The sequence below is a fragment of the Phyllobates terribilis genome, unplaced genomic scaffold (assembly GCF_046119375.1).
Source record: "Phyllobates terribilis strain yellow unplaced genomic scaffold, ASM4611937v1 Scaffold_598__1_contigs__length_993119, whole genome shotgun sequence".
NCBI classification, from domain to species: Eukaryota; Metazoa; Chordata; class Amphibia; order Anura; family Dendrobatidae; genus Phyllobates; species Phyllobates terribilis.
Genome location: NW_027363358.1, coordinates 215,681 through 226,464, shown reverse-complemented (window position 1 = coordinate 226,464; position 10,784 = coordinate 215,681).

Genomic DNA, 10,784 nt, shown 5'->3' with positions numbered 1-10,784 from the left:
CCAGCCTGCCCTCGCCTTGGCTCCGGCCTACTCTCGCTCTGGCTCTGGCCTGCTCTTGCTCTGGATCTGGCCTCGCCCTGGCTCCGGCCTGCCCTCGCTCTAGCTCCGGACTGGCCTCGCCCTGGGTTCAGCTTGCCATCGCTCTGGCTCTTGCCTGCTCTCGCCCTGGTTCCGGCCTGCCCTTGTCTTGGCTCCGGCCTTCTCTCGCTCTGGGTCTGGCCTGCCCTTGCCTTGGCTCTGGCAAACTCTCGCTCTGGCTCCGGCCTGCCCTTGCCCTGGCTCCGGCCTGCTCTCGCCCTGGCTCCGGCCTGCTCTCGCTCAGGCTCTGGCCTGCTCTCGCTCTGGCTCTGGCCTGCCTTTGCCTTTGCTCCGGCTTACTCTCGCTCTGGCCTGCCCTCACCTTGGATCCGGACTGCTCTCGATTTGGCTCTGGCCTGCCCTCGCTTGGCTCCGGCCTGCTCTCTCTCTGGCTCTGGCCTACCCTCGCTCTGGCTCGGCCTGCCCTCGCTCTGGCTCTGGCCTGCCCTCGCTCTGGCCTGCCCACGCCTTGGCTCCGGCCTGCTCTTACTCTGGCTCTGGCTTGCCCTCGACCTGGCTCTGGGCTGCTCTCGTCTGGCCTGTCCTCGCCCTGGCTCCGGCCTGCTCTCGCCCTGGCTCCGGCCTGCCCTTGCTCTGGCCTACTGTCGCTGTGGCTCTGGTCTGTCCTCGCCTTGGCTCCGGCCTGCTCTCACCCTGGCTCCGGCCTGCTCTCGCTCTGGCCTGCCCTCGCCTTGGCTCCGGCCTGCTCTCCCCCTGGCTCCGGCCTGCTCTCGCTCTAGCTCCGGACTGCCTGCGCCCTGGCTCCGGCTTGCCATCACTCTGACTCCGGCCTGCCCTCGTCCTGGCTCCGGCCTGCTTTTGCTCTGGCTCCGGCCTGCCCTCGCCTTGGCTCCGGCCTGCTCTCGCCGTGGCTCCGGCCTGCTCTCGCTCTAGCTACGGACTGCCCTTGCCCTGGATCCGTCTTGCCATTGCTCTGGCTCCCAGCCTGCCCTTGCCTTGGCTCCGGCCTGGTCTCGACCTGGCTCCGACGTGCTTTCGCTCTGGCTCAGGCCTGCCCTCGCCCAGGCTTCGCCCTTCTCTCTCTCTAGCTCTGGCCTGCCCTCTCCCTGGCTCGGGCCTACTCTCGCTTTGACTCTGGACTGCTCTAGCTCTGCCTCTAGCCTCACCCTGGCTCCGGCCTGCTCTCGCCCTGGTTCAGGCCTGCCCTTGCCTTGGCTCCGTCCTTCTCTCGCTCTGGCCTGCCCTCGCCATGGCTCCAGCCTGCTCTCGCTCAGGCTCTGGCCTGCTTACCATGGCTCTGCCCTTCTCTCGCTCTGGCTGTGGCCTGCACTCGCCTCGGCTCCGGCCTGCTCTCGCTGTTACTCTGGCCTGCCCTAGCCCTGGATCCTGCCTGCTCTGGTTTTGGCATGCCCTCTCCTTGGCTCCGGCTTCCTCTCGCCTGGCTCCGGCCTGCCTCGTCCTGGCTTCGGCCTGCTCTCACTTTGGCCTACCCTTGCCTTTGCTTCGTCCTGCTCTCGCCTTGGCTACTGCCTGGTCTCGCTCTGGCTCCGGCCTGCCCTCGCCCTGGATCCGGCCTGCCCTTGCTCTTGCTCCGGCCATCCCTCGCCTTGGCTCCGGCCTGCTCTCGCCCTAGCTCCGAACTGCTGTCGCTCTGGCCTGCCCTCGCCCTGGCTCCGGCCTGCTCTCTCTCTGGCCTGCCCTTGCCTTGGCTCTGGCCTGTTCTCTCTATGACTCTGGCCTGTCTTCGTCCTGGCTCCGGCCTGCTCTCGCTCTGGAGTACCCTCGCCTTGGCTCCGGCCTGCTCTCACCTTGGCTCCGGCCTGCCCTTGCCTTGGCTCCGGCCTGCTCTCGCCCTTGCTCCGGCCTGCTCTTGCTCTGGCCCGCCATCACCCTGGCTCCGGCATGCTCTGGCTCTGGCCTGCCCTCGGCCTGACTCCGGCCTGCCCTTGCTCTGGCTCCGGCCTGCCCTTGCCCTGACTCCGGCCTGCCCTTGTTGCTCTAGCTCAGGCCAGCCCTCACATTAGCTCCGGCCTGCTCTAGCCCTGGCTCCGACCTGCTCTTGCTCTGGCCTGCCCTCGCCTTGACTCCGGCCTGCTCTTGCTCTGGCTCTGGCCTGCCCTGGCTCTGCCTCTGGCCTGCCCTCACCTTGGCTCCGGCCAGCTCTCACCTTGGCTCCGGCCTGGTCTCGCTCTAGTTCTGGACTGCCCTTGCCCTGGCTCCGGCCTGCCATCGCTCTGGCTCCGGCCTGCCCTCGCCTTAGCCGGGCCTGCTCTCGTCCTGGCTCTGGCCAGCTCTCGCTTTGGCTCTGGCCCGCCCTCGCCCTTGCTCCGGCCTGCTCTCTCTCTGGCTCTGGCCTGCCCTCGCCCTGGCTCCGGCATACTCTCACTCTGGCTGTGGCCTGCTCTCGCTCTGGCCTCGCTCTGTCTTACGCCTGATCTAGCCCTTGTTCCGGCCTGCCCTTGCCTTGGCTCCGGCCTTCTCTCGCTCTGGCTTTGGCATGCCCTTGCCTTGGCTCTGGCCTACTCTCGCTCTTGCTTTTGCCTGCCCTCGCCCTGGTTCCGGCCTGCTCTCGCTCTGGTTCTGGCCTGCTCTCGCTCTGGCCTCCCCTCGCCTTGGCTCCGGCCTGCTCTCGCTCTGGCTCTGGCCTGCCCTCGCCTTGGCTACGACCTGCTCTTGCTCTGGCCTGCCCTGGCTCTGCCTCTGGCCTGCCCTCGCCTTGGCTCCGGCCAGCTCTCACCTTGGCTCCGGCCTGCTCTCGCTCTAGTTCAGGACAGCCCTTGCCCTGGCTCCGGCCTGCCATCGCTATGGCTCCGGCCTGCCCTCGCCTTAGCTCCGGACTGCTCTTGCCCTGGCTCCGGCCGGCTCTCGCTTTGGCTCTGGCCCGCCCTCGCCCAGCCTCCGACCTGCTCTTTCTCTGGCCTGCCCTCACCCTGGCTCTGGCATACTCTCACTCTGGCTGTGGCCTGCTCTCGCTCTGGCCTCGCCCTGTCTCGGGCCTGATCTAGCCTTTGTTCCGTCCTGCCCTTGCCTTGGCTCCGGCCTTCTCTCGCTCTGGCCTGCCCATGCCCCCTGGCCTACTCTCGCTCTGGCTTTTGCCTGCCCTCGCCCTGGCTCCGGCCAGATCTTGCCTTGGCTTAGGCCTTCTCTCGCTCTGGCTCTGGCCTGCCCTCGCCGAGCCTCCGGCCTGCTCTCGCTCTGGCCGGCTCTCGCTCTGGCCTACCCTCGCCTTGGCTTCAGCCTGCTCTCGCCTTAGCTACGGCCAGCCCTTGCATTGGATCCGGCCTGCTCTCGCTCTGACTCTGTCCTGCCTCGCCCTGGCTCCGGCCTGCCCTCGTCCTTGCTCAGGCCTGCTCTCGCTCTGGCCTACCCTCGCCTTGGCTCCGGCCTGCTCTTGCCTTGGCTCCGGCCTGCTCTCGCTCAGGCTCTGGCCTGCCCCCGCCCTGACCTTGCTCTGGATCCGGCCTGCCCTTGCTCTGGCTCCGGCCATCCCTCGCCTTGGCTCCGGCCTGCTCTCGCCCTAGCTCCGAACTGCTGTCGCTCTGGACTGCCCTCGCCCTGGCTCCGGCCTGCTCTCTCTCTGGCCTGCCCTTGCCTTGGCTCCGGCCTGCTCACTCTATGACTCTGGCCTGTCCTCGTCCTGGCTCCGGCCTGCTCTTGCTCTGGCGTACCCTCGTCATGGCTCCGGCCTGCTCTCACCTTGGCTCCGGCCTGCCCTCGCTCTGGCTCCGGTCAGCCCTCGCCCTGGCTCCGACCAGCCCTTGCCCTGGTTCCGGCCTGCTCTCGCTCTGGCCCGCCATCGCCCTAGATCCGGCCTGCCCTTGCTCTGGCTCCGGCTAGCCCTCGCCTTGGCTCCTGCCTGCTCTCGCCCTAGCTCCGTACTGCTCTCGCTCTGGCCAGCCCTCGCCCTGGCTCCGGCCTGCTCTCTCTGTGGCTCTGGCCTGCCCTTGCCTTGGCTCCAGCCTGCTCTCTCTATGACTCTGGTCTGCCCTTGTCCTGGCTCCGGCCTGTCCTCGATCTGGCTCTGGTGTACCCTCGCCTTGGCTCCGGCCTGCTCTCACCTTGGCTCCGGCCTGCTCTCGCCCTGGTTCTAACCTGCCCTTGCTCTGGCTCCAGCCAGCCCTTGCCCTGGCTCTGGCCTGCTCTCGCCCTGGGTCCGACCTACTCTTGCCCTGGCTCCGGACTGCTCTCGCCCTGGCTCCTGCCTGCTGTCGCTCTGGCTCCGGCCAGCCCTCGCCTTGGCTCCGGACTGCTCTCGCCTTGGCTCCGGCCTGCTCTCGCTCTGGCTCCGGCCTGCTCTTGCCCTGGCTCTGGCCTGCTCTCGCCCTGGCTCCGGCCTGCTCTTGCTCTGGATCTGGCCGGCTCTTGCTCTGGCCTGCCTTTGTCTTGACTCCGGCCTGCTCTCGCCTTAGCTACGGCCAGCCCTTGCATTGGATCCGGCCTGCTCTCTCTCTGGCCTGCCCATGCCTTGGCTCTGCCCTGCCCTAGCCTTAGCTCCGGCCGGCTCTCGCTCTGACTCTGGCCTGCCCTCGTCCTTGCTCAGGCCTGCTCTCGCTCTGGCCTACCCTCGCCTTGGCTCCGGCCTGCTCTTGCCTTGGCTCCGGCCTGCTCTCGCTCAGGCTCCGGCCTGCCCCCGCCCTGACTCCGGCCAGACCTTGCTCTGGATCCGGCCTGCCCTTGCTCTGGCTCCGGCCATCCCTCGCCTTGGCTCCGGCCTGCTCTCGCCCTAGCTCCGAACTGCTGTCGCTCTGGCCTGCCCTCGCCCTGGCTCCGGCCTGCTCTCTCTCTGGCCTGCACTTGCCTTGGCTCCGGCCTGCTCTCTCTATGACTCTTGCCTGTCCTCGTCCTGGCTCCGACCTGCTCTTGCTCTGGCGTACCCTCGCCTTGGCTCCGGCCTGCTCTCACCTTGGCTCCGGCCAGCCCTCGCCCTGGCTCCGACCAGCCCTTGCCCTGGTTCTGGCTTGCTCTCGCTCTGGCTCCGACCTACTCTCGCTCTGGCTCTGGCCCGCCATTGCCCTAGATCCGGCCTGCCCTTGCTCTGGCTCCGGCTAGCCCTCGCCTTGGCTCCTGCCTGCTCTCGCCCTAGCTCCGTACTGCTTTCGCTCTGGCCAGCCCTCGCCCTGGCTCCGGCCTGCTCTCTCTGTGGCTCTGGCCTGCCCTTGCCTTGGCTCCGGCCTGCTCTCTCTATGACTCTGGCCTGCCCTTGTCCTGGCTTCGGCCTGTCCTCGTCCTGGCTCCGGCCTGCTCTCGATCTGGCTCTGGTGTACCCTCGCCTTGGCTCCGGCCTGCTCTCACCTTGGCTCCGGCCTGCTCTCGCCCTGACTCTAACCTGCCCTTGCTCTGGCTCCGGCCAGCCCTTGCCTTGGCTCTGGCCTGCTCTCGCCCTGGGTCCGACCTACTCTTGCTCTGGCTCTGGCCTGCCCTGGCTCTGCCTCTAGCCTGCCCTCGCCTTGGCTTCGGTCTAATCTCGCCTTGGCTCCGGCCTGCTCTCGCTCTCTCCCTCTACATCCGGACTGCCTTCGCCCTGGCTCCGGACTGCCCTTGCCTTGGCTCCGGACTGCTCTCGCCCTGGCTCCTGCCTGCTGTCGCTCTGGCTCTGGCCTGCCATCACCCTGGCTCCAGCCTGCTCTCTCTCTGGCTCTGGCCTGCCCTAGCCATGGTTCCGGCCTACTTTCGCTCTGGCTCTGGCCTGCTCTCGCTCTGGCTCTGGCCTCGAACTGTCTCCGGCGTGCTCTCACCCTGGTTCCGGCCTGCCCTTGCCTTGGCTCCGGCCTTCTCTTGCTCTGGCTCTGGCCTGCCCTTGCCTTGGCTCTGGCCTACTCTTGCTCTGGCTCTGGCCTGCCCTCGCCCTGGCCCCGGCCTGCTCTCGCTCTGGCCTGCTTTCGCTCTGGAGTGCCCTCGCCTTGGCTCCGTCCTGCTCTCGCTCTGACTCTGGCCTGCCCTCGCCCTGGCTCTGGCCTGCCTTCTCCTTGGCTACGGCCTGCTCTCTCGCCCTGGCTCCGGCCTGCTCTCGCTCTGGACTGCCCTTGCCTTGGCTTCGGCCTGCTCTCGCCTTGGCTCTGGCTTGCTCTTGCTCTGGCCTGCCCTCACCCTGGCTCCGGCCTGCCCTAGCTCTGACTCTGGCCAGCCCTCGCCTTGGCTCCGGCCTGCTCTCGCCCTGGCTCCGGCCTGCCCTTGCTCTAGCTCAGGCCAGCCCTCGCATTAGCTCCGGCCTGCTCTAGCCCTGGCTCCGACCTGCTCTCGCTCTGGCCTGACCTCACTCTGGCTCCGGCCGGCTCTCTCTCTGGCTCTCGCCTGTCCATGCCTTGGCTCCGGCCTGCTCTTCCTCTGGCTCTGGCCTGCCCTCGTCTTTACTCTGGCCTGATCTCGCTCTTGTTCTGGCCTGCCTTCGCCTTGGCTCCGGCCTGCTCTTGCTCAGGCCTGCTCTCGCTCTGGCTCAGGCCTGCTCCCTCTCTGGCTCTCGCCTGCCCATGCCTTGGCTCCGGCCTGCTCTTCCTCTGGCTCTGGCCTGCCCTCGTCTTTACTCTGGCCTGATCTCGCTCTTGTTCTGGCCTGCCTTCGCCTTGGCTCCGGCCTGCTCTTGCTCAGGCCTGCTCTCGCTCTGGCTCAGGCCAGCTCTCGCTCCGGCTCTGGCCTGCACTTGCCTTGGCTCTGGCCTGCTCTCGCTCTGGCTCAGGCCTGCTCTCTCTCTGACTCTCGCCTGCCCATGCCTTGGCTCCGGCCTGCTCTTCCCCTGGCTCTGGCCTGCCCTTGTCTTTACTCTGGCCTTATCTCGCTCTTGTTCTGGCCTGCCTTCGCCTTGGCTCCGGCCTGCTCTTGCTCAGGCCTGCTCTCGCTGTGGTTCTGGCCTGCTCTCGCTCTGGCCTCCCCTCGCCTTGGCTCCGGCCTGCTCTAGCTCTGACCTGCCCTCGCCTTGGCTCCGACCTGCTCTTGCTCTGGCCTGCCCTCGCCTTGGCTCCGGCCTGCTCTCGCCCTGCCCTTGCGCTGGCTCCGGCCAGCCCTCGCCTTGGCTCCGGCCTGCTCTCGCCCTGGCTCCGGCCTGCTCTTGCTCTGGCCTGCCCTCGCCCTGGCTCCGGCCTGCTCTTGCTCTGGCCTGCCCTCGTCTTGACTCCGGCCTGTTCTCGCCCTTGTTCCGGCCTGCCCTTGCCTTGGCTCCAGCCTGCCCTCGTCTTGATTCCGGCCTGCTCTCGCTCTGGTTTGGGCCTGCCTTTGCCTTGGCTCCGGCCTCCTCTCGCTCTGGCTCAGGCCTACTCGCTCTCTGGCTCTGGCCTGCCCTTGGCTCCGGACTTCTCTAGCTCTGGCACTGGTCTGCTCTCGCTCTGGCACTGGCCTGCTCTTGCTCTGGTCTGCCCTCGCTTTGGCTCCAACCTGCTCTCGCTCTGGTACTGGCCAGCCCTGGCTCTGCCTCTGGCCTGCCCTCGCCTTGGCTCCGGTCTGCTCACGCCTTGGCACCGGTCTGCCCTCGTATTGCTCTGGCTCCGGCCTGCTCTCGCTCTGCCTCTGGCCTGCTCTCGCTCTGGATCTGGCCTGCCTTCGCTTTGGCTCCGGCCTGCTCTCGCCTTGGCTCCGGCCTGCACTCGCTCTGGCCTGCTCTCGCCCAGGCTGTGGCCTACTCTCGTTCTGGCCTGCTCTCGCTCTGGCCTCGCCATGTCTCCGGCCTGCTCTCGCCCTGGTTCCGGCCTGACCTTCCCTTGGCTCTGGCATTCTATCGCTCTGGCATGCCCTTGCCTTGGCTCTGGCCTACCCTCGCCGTGGCTCCGGCCTGCTCTCGCCCTGACTCTGGCCTGCCCTCGCATTGGCTCCGGCCTGCTCTCTCCCTGGCTCCGACCTGCTCTCGCTCTGGCCTGCCCTCGCCCTGGCTCCAGCCTGCTCTTTCTCTGGCTCTTGTCTGCCCATGCCTTGGCTCCGGCCTGCTCTTCCTCTGGCTCTGGCCTGCCCTCTAGCCTGATCTCGCTCTTGTTCTGGCATGCCTTCATCATGGCTCCAGCCTGCTCTCGCTCTGGCTCAGGCCCCCCCTAGCTCTCGCTCCGGACTGCTCTAGCTCTGGCTCTGGTCTGCTCTCGCTATGGCTCTGGCCAGCCCTCGCCCTGGCTCCGGCATACTCTCGATCAGGTTCTGACCTGCTCTCGCTCTGACCTCGCCCTGTCTCCGGCCGGCTCTCGCCCATGTTCCGGCCTGCCCTTGCCTTGGCTCCGGCCTTCTCTCGTTCTGGTTCTGGCCTGCCCTTGCCTTGGCTCTGGCCTACTCTCGCTCTGGCTCTGGCCTACTCTCGCTCTGGCTCTGGCCTGCCCTCGCTCTGGCTCTGACCTGCTCTCGCTCTGACTCTGGCGTGCCCTCGCCTTGGCCCCGGCCTGCTCTCGCCATGACTCTGGCCTGCTCTGGATCTGGCTCTGGCCTGCCCTCGCCTTGGCTCCGGCCTGCTCTCGCTCTGGCCCGCCCTCGCCTTGGCTCCTGCCTGCTCTCGCCTTGGCTTCGGCCTGCTCTCGCTCTGGCTCCGGCCAGCCCTTGCCTTGGCTTCGGACTGCTCTCGCCTTGGCTCCGGTCTGCTCTCGCTCTGGCTCCGGCCTGCTCTTGCCCTGGCTCTGGCCTGCTCTCGCCCTGGCTCCGGCCTGCTCTTGCTCTGGATCTGGCCGGCTCTTGCTCTGGCTCTGGCCTGCCTTTGTCTTGGCCTGCCCTCACCTTGGCTCCGGCCTGCTCTCACTTTGGTACTGGCCTGCCCCGGCTCTGCCTCTGGCTTGCCCTCGCCTTGGCTCCGGTCTGCTCTCGCCCTGGCCGCTGCCTGCTATTGCTCTGGCCCCGGCCTGCTCTCGCTCTGCCTCTGGCTTGCTTTCGCTCTGGATCTGGCCTGCTCGCTCTCTGGCCTGCCCTCTGCTTGGCTCCGGCTTTCTCTCGCTCTGGCTCTCGCCTGCCCTAGCCTTGGCTCTGGCTTACTCTCGCTCTGGACTGGCCTGCCCTGGCTCCGGCCTCCTCTCGTTCTGATTCAGGTCTGCCATCGCCCAGGCTCCGGCCTGCTCTGGCTCTAGCTCTGGCCTGCCCTTGCCTTGGCTCTGGCCTGCTCTCGCCCTGGCTCCAGTCTGCCTACGCTCTGGCTTCGGCCTGCCCTCGCCCTGGCTCCGGCCAGCCATCGCCTTGGCTCCGGCCAGCTCCTGCAATGGTTCCGGCCTGTCCTCGTCTTGGCTCCAGCCTGCTCTCGCCCTGGCTCCGGCCTGCCCTCGCCCTGGCTCCGGCCTGCCCTCGCCCTGGCTCCGGCCTGCCCTCTAACTGGCTCCGGCCTGCCTTCTAACTGGCTCCGGCCTGCCCTCTAACTGGCTCCATCCTGCTCTCGCTTTGGCTCCGGCCTGCCCTCGCCCTGGCTCTGGCCTGCTCTCACTGTGGCTCCGGCCTGCCCTCCTCTTGGCTCTGGCCTGCTCTCGCTCTGGCTCCGGCCTGCTCTCGCTCTGGCCTGCCCTCGCCCTGGTTCCGGCATTGTCTCGCTCTAGTTTCGGCCTGCCGTCTCCTTGGATCCGGCCTGCCCTACCTCGCCTTGGCTCCAGCCTGCTCGCACTCTGGCTCTGACCTGCCTTTAACTTGGCTTCGGCATGCTCTCGCTCTGACTCTGGCCTGCCTTTGCCTTGGCTCCTGCCTGCTCTCGTTCAGGCTCTGGCCTGCTCTTGCTCTGGCCTACCCTGGCTCTGCCTCTGGCCTGCCCTTGCCTTGGCTACGACCTGCTCTCGCTCTTGCTCCGTACTGGTCTCGCCCTGGCTCCGCAATGCCATAGCTCAGGCTCCGGCCTGCCCTCACCTTGGCTCCGTCCTGCTCTTGCCCTGGCTCCGACCTGCTCTTGCTCTGACTCTGGCCTGCCCTCGCCCTGGCTCCGGCCTACTCTCTCTCTGGCTCTCGCCTGCCCTCGCCCTGGCTCCGGCCTACTCTCGCTCTGGCCTCGCCTTGGCTCAGGCCTGCTCTCGCTCTCACTCTGGTCTGTCCTAGCCCTGGCCGCCTGCTCTGGCACTAGCTTTGGCCTGCTATCGCGCTAGCTCCAGCCTGCCCTCGTCTTGGCTCTGGCCTGCTCTCGCACTGGCTCCAGCCTGCTCTCGCTCTGGCTTCGGCATTCCCTCGCCCTGGCTCCGGCCAGCCCTCGCCTTGGCTCCGGCCAGCACCTGCTCTTGCTCCGGCCTGCCTTGCTTCGCCTTGGCTCCTGCCTGCTCTCGCTCTGGCCAGCTCTCGCTCTGGCTGTGGCCTGCCTTCGCCTTGGCTCTGGACTGCTCTCGCTCTGGCCTGCTTTCGCTCTGGCTTGGGCCTGTCCTTGCCTTGGTTCCGGTCTGCTCTCGGTCTGGCCTGCTCTTGCTCTGGCCTACCCTGGCTCTGCCTCTGGCCTGCCCTTGCCTTGGCTCCGACCTGCTCTCGCTCTAGCTCCGACCTGCCCTCGCTCTGGCTCTGGCCTGCCCTCGCTCCGGCCTACTCTCTCTCTGGCTCTGGCCTGCAGTCGCCCTGGCTCCGGCCTACTCTTGCTCTGGCCTGCTCTTGCTCTGGCTCTGGCCTCGCCTTGGCTCCAGCTTGCTCTCGCTCTCACTCTGGTCTGCCCTCGCCCTGGCCGCCTGCTCTGGCTCTAGCTCTGGCCTGCTCTCGCCCTGGCTCCGGCCTGCCCTCGTCCTGGCTCCGGCCTGGTCTCGCTCTGGCCTGCCCTCGCCTTGGCTCCGGCCTGCTCTCCACCTCGCTCCAGCCTGCTCTCGCTCTGGCTTAGGCCTTCCCTAGCTCTGGCTCCGGCCAGC